Here is a 10,017-nt window from a genome sequence, read left to right as displayed (position 1 = left end):
AGTAACATCATATGACGACGTCAGCGATAATAAGCAGAGGGGCCCGGGTAACTTGTAACGTGGGTCTCCTCCGAAATATAGAATAAACTTACTTGCTCCGCAGATAGCAATCGATAGGAAAATATCCCTAATCTCATACCTTTATAGCATCGCAGTTTGTCGTAAACGTAGTGTAGTGTGTCAGTAGACTTGATAACCCTTAAGACCAAACAATAGAGCCTTTAATTGACATTAATGGCTTTTTTATTCATTTTCGAGGGGTGACGCTATTGTTAATTAATCTAGTGCCACGTGTCGTGGGTGGAGAAGGAGATGAGTCATCGATGACTCATGCACACGTGTGAGTTTGAAATTAATGGTTTTCCATTAGTGCACAAAAGACACTATTATGTATTCCGTTTTCGGCCTAAGCTAACACTATTGTTGTATTTTATTAATGCGTTTCTGCCGGATATGAGTCACAGATGATTTAAACTGACGTTGGAGTTTGGAATTAATGGTTTTTCCATTAAGGTACAAAAGACACTATTATGGAGTTCGTTTTCGGACTATTCTAACACTATTGTTGTATTTTATTAATGCGTTTCTGCCGGATATGAGTCATGGGTGCTTTATGCACACGTGGGAACTTGGAATTAATGGTTTTTCCATTAAGGTACAAAAGACACTTTCGGCCTATTCTAAGGCGTCACGTCCGGCCATTTTGGCGTCGGTGGTGAGTCATGTTTGGTATAATTAAGGATCCGGATTTACCCGAATTCAACCGGTGTCGACGCGTTCGATCGGAGGTAGAAGATATTATAACACATGTTCGCTTTAAAGGCGAAGAAATTGAACGATGTATCCTATATGCAAACGAAGTATGCGGGCAGAAGATATGTTATTAATATTAACCTGTTACGGAAGAACCTGTTATGTGGTTGCATTCATCGGCACCCCCAAACCGCGCGCGTTCATGGACATGTGAGGGGGAAGAAAGGTTCTATATTGTTACGGCCCCCATCGCTTGGTCTTCTTCCGAAGTTGAATGGAAGTCAAGTGTCGCCAAATTTTTACACACGAGTATTGATTTTCTTTGAGGTTCCAATTTTATTTGGCAGAAGTAATCTACGCGATGTTTTCTGCTGCCTTTCGTAACATTGCAAAGACTATTTGACCAAATCCGTAAGGAATTTGGCTGAACTAGGAACATTCAGTTCCAGTATCTACAAGTTAAAGTGGATGGCATCCACTATTTGCCCTTATTTCGGGGTTGCGAACCACAGACCATTTGATTATTGCCTTATAAACATCAGGATTCACGTAAAATTGACCAGATGTTTTTACTGTTAGAGACAATATTTCGCATTTTTTGTGTATTTTTACTCAGAAAACGCTATTTGAACGATTCAAGCAAGAGTTCGCATGGGAATTTAGACACACAAACTGTGTTTCTTCAACTTTAGCTGAAATTTAGGTTTATTTTTTTACTCTAATATCACAATTTCTTCTATTCAGGCAACATTTTTTATTAAATTTTGGACTCACAAAGACATTTTTCAACTTTTAACTTGATATTTTAAAAGTTTATTTCCATTTTTTACTCAAATATCACAATTTCTTCTATTCAGGCAACATTTTTTATTAAATTTTGGACTCACAAAGACATTTTTCAACTTTTAACTTGCTATTTTAAAAGTTTATTTCCATTTTTTACTCTAATATCACAATTTCATCTATTCTTGCAGAAGTGTTTATTGCAATTTTGACTTGCAAAGATAATTTTTTCAACTTCTTTTATTATTTTTTCTATTTATTGCCTTTTGTATCTTATATTTTTAATTCTTAACTTTGAGTTTTGTTCTTTATTTAAAAAATTTCTCTAATCACTAAGGAAGAAGTACTTTTAAGTAAAACTGTACCCACAAACTTTATTATTACTATTATTATTAGTATTATTATTATTATTGTTGTTGTTTTTTGTTTTGATGAAGTTGTTGAATCTTGTTGTTGTTGTTAGGGTTTATTGACTTCCACTACGGTATTTTTTGTTTGCTTCGTAGGAAAGTTTGTTTATTTTAGAGTTTCCTCGGTATTTTCTTACTGTTAGGGTAGGTAAAGTTTCCTAAATATATGAGTAGGGTTCCATATATTCTTGTTCTTGCATGTTTTTCATATGATGTGATCACCACAACTCTCCAAGTGCTTTTACTGCATGTTTCCATTTTTATTGAGGCTTAGTGATTCCTAGAGCCACTTTATGCATGAGAGAAAGCTTGAAAATTTTGATCTCAGATAGCCGTCAACCTTATGTCAGAGTATTTTCGAGTATATTTTAGTCTTATTATGGCCCACTAGAATATCACGGCTTGCTTATTTTTTAAGTATGTTGCGCAGTTATTGTATTTTTGCTTTTGCTTTCTAGATAAACTGTATGAAATGTTTAATATTTGTACTTTTTGCACTTATAAGAGGCCAAACTTTTACTGTAACTAAAATTATTATGTCTCTAGGCACTGAAACCCCTTTACCAAGAGTACTATAACTGCATGTTTATTAATATGGTTTCTTTCATCCCTCAAATATAACAATTTAACAATATAATGACTAATCACAGGACAAGTCGATGTTAGCAGATGACTACGTGGCTCTTAAGTCCACCTGCCAAACTTTTCTTACCATGCTATTTACTCTTATAGTTTTTTTATTCGGGGTACATTTCAAGTACTACTTGACTTTTTGAGTGTTTGATTAACACCAGGGGTTATTTGTATCTGTTATGCTGTATTATTCGAGGCTTCTATTTTTTTATTCTACATTCACTATATGTCCCTGAGAACTAAATTCCACTGACTGAAGCTTAAAGCTTAGGCTCTACAGCATGTTGAATGGTTAAGCACTGGTCAATATGAATTTTACAGAGGCTAGTAGGAGGCATAGGAACACACGCCAGCCTTATTAGCGTGCAAGAAGCACTTTCAGGGAGTACTACGAGGAAACGAAGTTGATTTTTTTAGTGCTTTACCAGTTACACAGCCAATATTTGCTATTTCAAGTAACTACATGTACCAGAACATTTTACTGCCCATCACTAACTAGACTTCAATTTATACTTTATTAGGTGCTAAATGTAGCAAGAACACTGATTGTACTTACTTTTCAGAATCCAACTATATCAGGATTTTTTCTATGTAAGTATATTTTTATTGATTACTAACTTTAACAGACCAATCAGGAAGATGACAAAATTCACTAAACTTAGTACTATAGTGTATGTGATTGCATGAAAAGTAGAAATTATAACAACCACAAGATTTCGCTTTTTTGCTTTTGGGACTAATCGTGACGCTGAGGATGAATGGATGGCCAAAAATCTTAAGGACTGGATGTATTTTACCACTACAGTCGCCTATGTAGAAACACTAGAGTACTGTTAGCTTTCAAAATTGAGGTTATACTGTACTGTTTCTTAAATATTTTGTATTTGGCACGTTACACTTATATCCATTTCAGGACAAATATTGCTAAAACTCTCAAATTTACTGTGTACAAGTTGATATTTCTGCTATCAGAGGAATTAACAACCCTATTTTACAAACAAAAGTTATTGTTTACACTTTATTTACTTCAATCACAGACTAATATTTTACAGTAATTGTATCATTCTGCTCTAGTCAATACTTCATTGCATCAGAAAGTTTGTTATTAATCTAATAAGTATGCTATTTTGTGCTATTCTAAGGCAAACGTTGATTAATTTACTGGTTATAATGCAAAGTTTTGCTCAAATTCGATATATTCACTACCTTCAAACCAAACAATTGTATTTATTTAGCGCATTTCATTTATATTTCTTGTAATTAACTTATGTTTTTTATAATTAACAAACTAAACTAATTACTTTGGCATGTTAAAACCTTATTTTTTACTATTTCCTATTCTATCAGGTTCTATATTGCTGTTTTTATCAATTTATGTAAGACCACACTCTGGTAAATACACATATATTCTTTTTTATACACACACCACACACACACTCACACACACACACACACACACACACACACACACACACTCACACATTTACACACTTATACGAATATACATCCGACGTTTTTCAATATTTTGCTATGAAGTTTGCATCGACGCTATTCAAACAAGGGCAGGCAATGTATTATTTATGAGTATTAGTAATCCCAAAGTGCTGTTTTTTGGTGTCCAAGTTCAGATGAGAGTCTGCTATGTGCCTTTTGCAGGGGATTGCATGTGAAGTGTATACATATTGAGCATTATTGAGTGTGTATGCTTCCAAGTTTTGTTGTTATTTTCCTATAATTCTGCGAGACTGTAGAGAGTTCTCTCTTTTCAAGCAGTTTTCTTTCATTGATTGGATACTTTTTGGGAACTTAGCAGTTTTTTATGTTATGAAGCAGATTGTTGTAGAATATTTTGCATGGTCTTTTGTGATATTGAGTGGCTGCTGTAATGGAAGTAAGTATCTTTCCTTCTTGTGTTGATGTTCTTGTGTAGGTTTCCTATTTTCGGTCAAGTTGCAGTACTTAGAATAATCTCTATTGTCTTATTGATCTACGAAGCTCCTTTGAATAATCATTTGCATGGGGCCCTATACTCCACGCTGTACTTTGTTCTGGGAACTATCTTTTGAAGCCTTAGCATTCTGCTAGTACAGTATTATTAACGTAGAGGTAAATTAGTTCGTGAAAATATGTATTTTTCTGATTAACTATAGTCGCTTAGTTGTTCTAGCAGGTATAAGTAGTTACTGCTGATGTTGTTAATTTCCTATTCGCAGGTGCTATGTATGCTGTAGCGTATTTGGTTAATTATAATTCTGTACTGTAAATAGCCTTGGGTGTCCCTTTTATTCTTATGTTGCTGAGTTTCTCCATAAGCATGCCCTGTTTTTACTCTATTCTATGCCTTGTTGCTGCTAGATATCTGAGGTATATTTCTTGTTCAGTATTTGTCAATGACTAGCTATTATTTTTGCTATGGCTGTGGCTATTGATGTCCCTTTCTGAATTCCATGTTGGTTTCTATTTATCCTTGTTGCTGCTTGTTATCTGAGTTAGGTTGTTTGACTTCAGTGCTATCCTTTTTTAACATTATTGTTGATTGCTTTTTTGTTTATTTCCTTATTTGTTTTTATTTGTTTACTGAATCTATTTGTTTTGTGTCTTGTAATATTATTCACTATAGTAACAAAATTATTTTTAAAAATTGATATTTATCAACAAGCTTGTATATTTCTTGTTCAGTATTTGTCAAAGTTTAACTTATTTTGACTGCTATGTTTAGCAAGTAACACTATTTTGAATTTTAATATATAAATTCATGAAAATTTACTGTAATTTTATATCATCTAACATATTTATTTTAACAACAATAACAAAATTGTACAAAAGTTCAAATAGCAGAAGAATTGTACTCTTAAATTATTAACTTTAAAAACATTGTACTTTTAAATTATTAACTTTGAAAAAATTGTACTCTTAAAACATTAACTTTGAAAGAATTGTACACTTAAAACATTAACTTTGAAAAAATTGTACACTTAAAACATTAACTTTGAAAGAATTGTACTTTTTAAACATTAACTTTGAAAAATTGCACTCTTAAATTATTGACTTTGAAAAAAATTGTACTTTTAAAACATTCACTTTGAAAGCACCAGAAATAATCAAATATATGGGAAAGGAGGAGAAGATCTGTTGCTCAGAATAATAAATGTGGGATGGAAGGAAAATAATTTTGTTACTATAGTGAATAATATTACAAGACACAAAACAAATAGATTCAGTAAACAAATAAAAACAAATAAGGAAATAAACAAAAAAGCAATCAACAATAAAGTTAAAAAAGGATAGCACTGAAGTCAAACAACCTAACTCAGATAACAAGCAGCAACAAGGATAAATAGAAACCAACATGGAATTCAGAAAGGGACATCAATAGCCACAGCCATAGCAAAAATAATAGCTAGTCATTGACAAATACTGAACAAGAAATATACCTCAGATATCTAGCAGCAACAAGGCATAGAATAGAGTAAAAACAGGGCATGCTTATGGAGAAACTCAGCAACATAAGAATAAAAGGGACACCCAAGGCTATTTACAGTACAGAATTATAATTAACCAAATACGCTACAGCATACATAGCACCTGCGAATAGGAAATTAACAACATCAGCAGTAACTACTTATACCTGCTAGAACAACTAAGCGACTATAGTTAATCAGAAAAATACATATTTTCACGAACTAATTTACCTCTACGTTAATAATACTGTACTAGCAGAATGCTAAGGCTTCAAAAGATAGTTCCCAGAACAAAGTACAGCGTGGAGTATAGGGCCCCATGCAAATGATTATTCAAAGGAGCTTCGTAGATCAATAAGACAATAGAGATTATTCTAAGTACTGCAACTTGACCGAAAATAGGAAACCTACACAAGAACATCAACACAAGAAGGAAAGATACTTACTTCCATTACAGCAGCCACTCAATATCACAAAAGACCATGCAAAATATTCTACAACAATCTGCTTCATAACATAAAAAACTGCTAAGTTCCCAAAAAGTATCCAATCAATGAAAGAAAACTGCTTGAAAAGAGAGAACTCTCTACAGTCTCGCAGAATTATAGGAAAATAACAACAAAACTTGGAAGCATACACACTCAATAATGCTCAATATGTATACACTTCACATGCAATCCCCTGCAAAAGGCACATAGCAGACTCTCATCTGAACTTGGACACCAAAAAACAGCACTTTGGGATTACTAATACTCATAAATAATACATTGCCTGCCCTTGTTTGAATAGCGTCGATGCAAACTTCATAGCAAAATATTGAAAAACGTCGGATGTATATTCGTATAAGTGTGTAAATGTGTGAGTGTGTGTGTGTGTGTGTGTGTGTGTGTGTGTGTGAGTGTGTGTGTGGTGTGTGTATAAAAAAGAATATATGTGTATTTACCAGAGTGTGGTCTTACATAAATTGATAAAAACAGCAATATAGAACCTGATAGAATAGGAAATAGTAAAAAATAAGGTTTTAACATGCCAAAGTAATTAGTTTAGTTTGTTAATTATAAAAAACATAAGTTAATTACAAGAAATATAAATGAAATGCGCTAAATAAATACAATTGTTTGGTTTGAAGGTAGTGAATATATCGAATTTGAGCAAAACTTTGCATTATAACCAGTAAATTAATCAACGTTTGCCTTAGAATAGCACAAAATAGCATACTTATTAGATTAATAACAAACTTTCTGATGCAATGAAGTATTGACTAGAGCAGAATGATACAATTACTGTAAAATATTAGTCTGTGATTGAAGTAAATAAAGTGTAAACAATAACTTTTGTTTGTAAAATAGGGTTGTTAATTCCTCTGATAGCAGAAATATCAACTTGTACACAGTAAATTTGAGAGTTTTAGCAATATTTGTCCTGAAATGGATATAAGTGTAACGTGCCAAATACAAAATATTTAAGAAACAGTACAGTATAACCTCAATTTTGAAAGCTAACAGTACTCTAGTGTTTCTACATAGGCGACTGTAGTGGTAAAATACATCCAGTCCTTAAGATTTTTGGCCATCCATTCATCCTCAGCGTCACGATTAGTCCCAAAAGCAAAAAAGCGAAATCTTGTGGTTGTTATAATTTCTACTTTTCATGCAATCACATACACTATAGTACTAAGTTTAGTGAATTTTGTCATCTTCCTGATTGGTCTGTTAAAGTTAGTAATCAATAAAAATATACTTACATAGAAAAAATCCTGATATAGTTGGATTCTGAAAAGTAAGTACAATCAGTGTTCTTGCTACATTTAGCACCTAATAAAGTATAAATTGAAGTCTAGTTAGTGATGGGCAGTAAAATGTTCTGGTACATGTAGTTACTTGAAATAGCAAATATTGGCTGTGTAACTGGTAAAGCACTAAAAAAATCAACTTCGTTTCCTCGTAGTACTCCCTGAAAGTGCTTCTTGCACGCTAATAAGGCTCTGGCGTGTGTTCCTATGCCTCCTACTAGCCTCTGTAAAATTCATATTGACCAGTGCTTAACCATTCAACATGCTGTAGAGCCTAAGCTTTAAGCTTCAGTCAGTGGAATTTAGTTCTCAGGGACATATAGTGAATGTAGAATAAAAAAATAGAAGCCTCGAATAATACAGCATAACAGATACAAATAACCCCTGGTGTTAATCAAACACTCAAAAAGTCAAGTAGTACTTGAAATGTACCCCGAATAAAAAAACTATAAGAGTAAATAGCATGGTAAGAAAAGTTTGGCAGGTGGACTTAAGAGCCACGTAGTCATCTGCTAACATCGACTTGTCCTGTGATTAGTCATTATATTGTTAAATTGTTATATTTGAGGGATGAAAGAAACCATATTAATAAACATGCAGTTATAGTACTCTTGGTAAAGGGGTTTCAGTGCCTAGAGACATAATAATTTTAGTTACAGTAAAAGTTTGGCCTCTTATAAGTGCAAAAAGTACAAATATTAAACATTTCATACAGTTTATCTAGAAAGCAAAAGCAAAAATACAATAACTGCGCAACATACTTAAAAAATAAGCAAGCCGTGATATTCTAGTGGGCCATAATAAGACTAAAATATACTCGAAAATACTCTGACATAAGGTTGACGGCTATCTGAGATCAAAATTTTCAAGCTTTCTCTCATGCATAAAGTGGCTCTAGGAATCACTAAGCCTCAATAAAAATGGAAACATGCAGTAAAAGCACTTGGAGAGTTGTGGTGATCACATCATATGAAAAACATGCAAGAACAAGAATATATGGAACCCTACTCATATATTTAGGAAACTTTACCTACCCTAACAGTAAGAAAATACCGAGGAAACTCTAAAATAAACAAACTTTCCTACGAAGCAAACAAAAAATACCGTAGTGGAAGTCAATAAACCCTAACAACAACAACAAGATTCAACAACTTCATCAAAACAAAAAACAACAACAATAATAATAATAATACTAATAATAATAGTAATAATAAAGTTTGTGGGTACAGTTTTACTTAAAAGTACTTCTTCCTTAGTGATTAGAGAAATTTTTTAAATAAAGAACAAAACTCAAAGTTAAGAATTAAAAATATAAGATACAAAAGGCAATAAATAGAAAAAATAATAAAAGAAGTTGAAAAAATTATCTTTGCAAGTCAAAATTGCAATAAACACTTCTGCAAGAATAGATGAAATTGTGATATTAGAGTAAAAAATGGAAATAAACTTTTAAAATAGCAAGTTAAAAGTTGAAAAATGTCTTTGTGAGTCCAAAATTTAATAAAAAATGTTGCCTGAATAGAAGAAATTGTGATATTTGAGTAAAAAATGGAAATAAACTTTTAAAATATCAAGTTAAAAGTTGAAAAATGTCTTTGTGAGTCCAAAATTTAATAAAAAATGTTGCCTGAATAGAAGAAATTGTGATATTAGAGTAAAAAAATAAACCTAAATTTCAGCTAAAGTTGAAGAAACACAGTTTGTGTGTCTAAATTCCCATGCGAACTCTTGCTTGAATCGTTCAAATAGCGTTTTCTGAGTAAAAATACACAAAAAATGCGAAATATTGTCTCTAACAGTAAAAACATCTGGTCAATTTTACGTGAATCCTGATGTTTATAAGGCAATAATCAAATGGTCTGTGGTTCGCAACCCCGAAATAAGGGCAAATAGTGGATGCCATCCACTTTAACTTGTAGATACTGGAACTGAATGTTCCTAGTTCAGCCAAATTCCTTACGGATTTGGTCAAATAGTCTTTGCAATGTTACGAAAGGCAGCAGAAAACATCGCGTAGATTACTTCTGCCAAATAAAATTGGAACCTCAAAGAAAATCAATACTCGTGTGTAAAAATTTGGCGACACTTGACTTCCATTCAACTTCGGAAGAAGACCAAGCGATGGGGGCCGTAACAATATAGAACCTTTCTTCCCCCTCACATGTCCATGAACGCGCGCGGTTTG

Source organism: Lepisma saccharinum, chromosome 16, assembly GCF_977018435.1.
Source record: "Lepisma saccharinum chromosome 16, izLepSacc3.1, whole genome shotgun sequence".
Taxonomy (NCBI): Eukaryota; Metazoa; Arthropoda; class Insecta; order Zygentoma; family Lepismatidae; genus Lepisma; species Lepisma saccharinum.
This window is presented reverse-complemented; position numbering follows the sequence as displayed.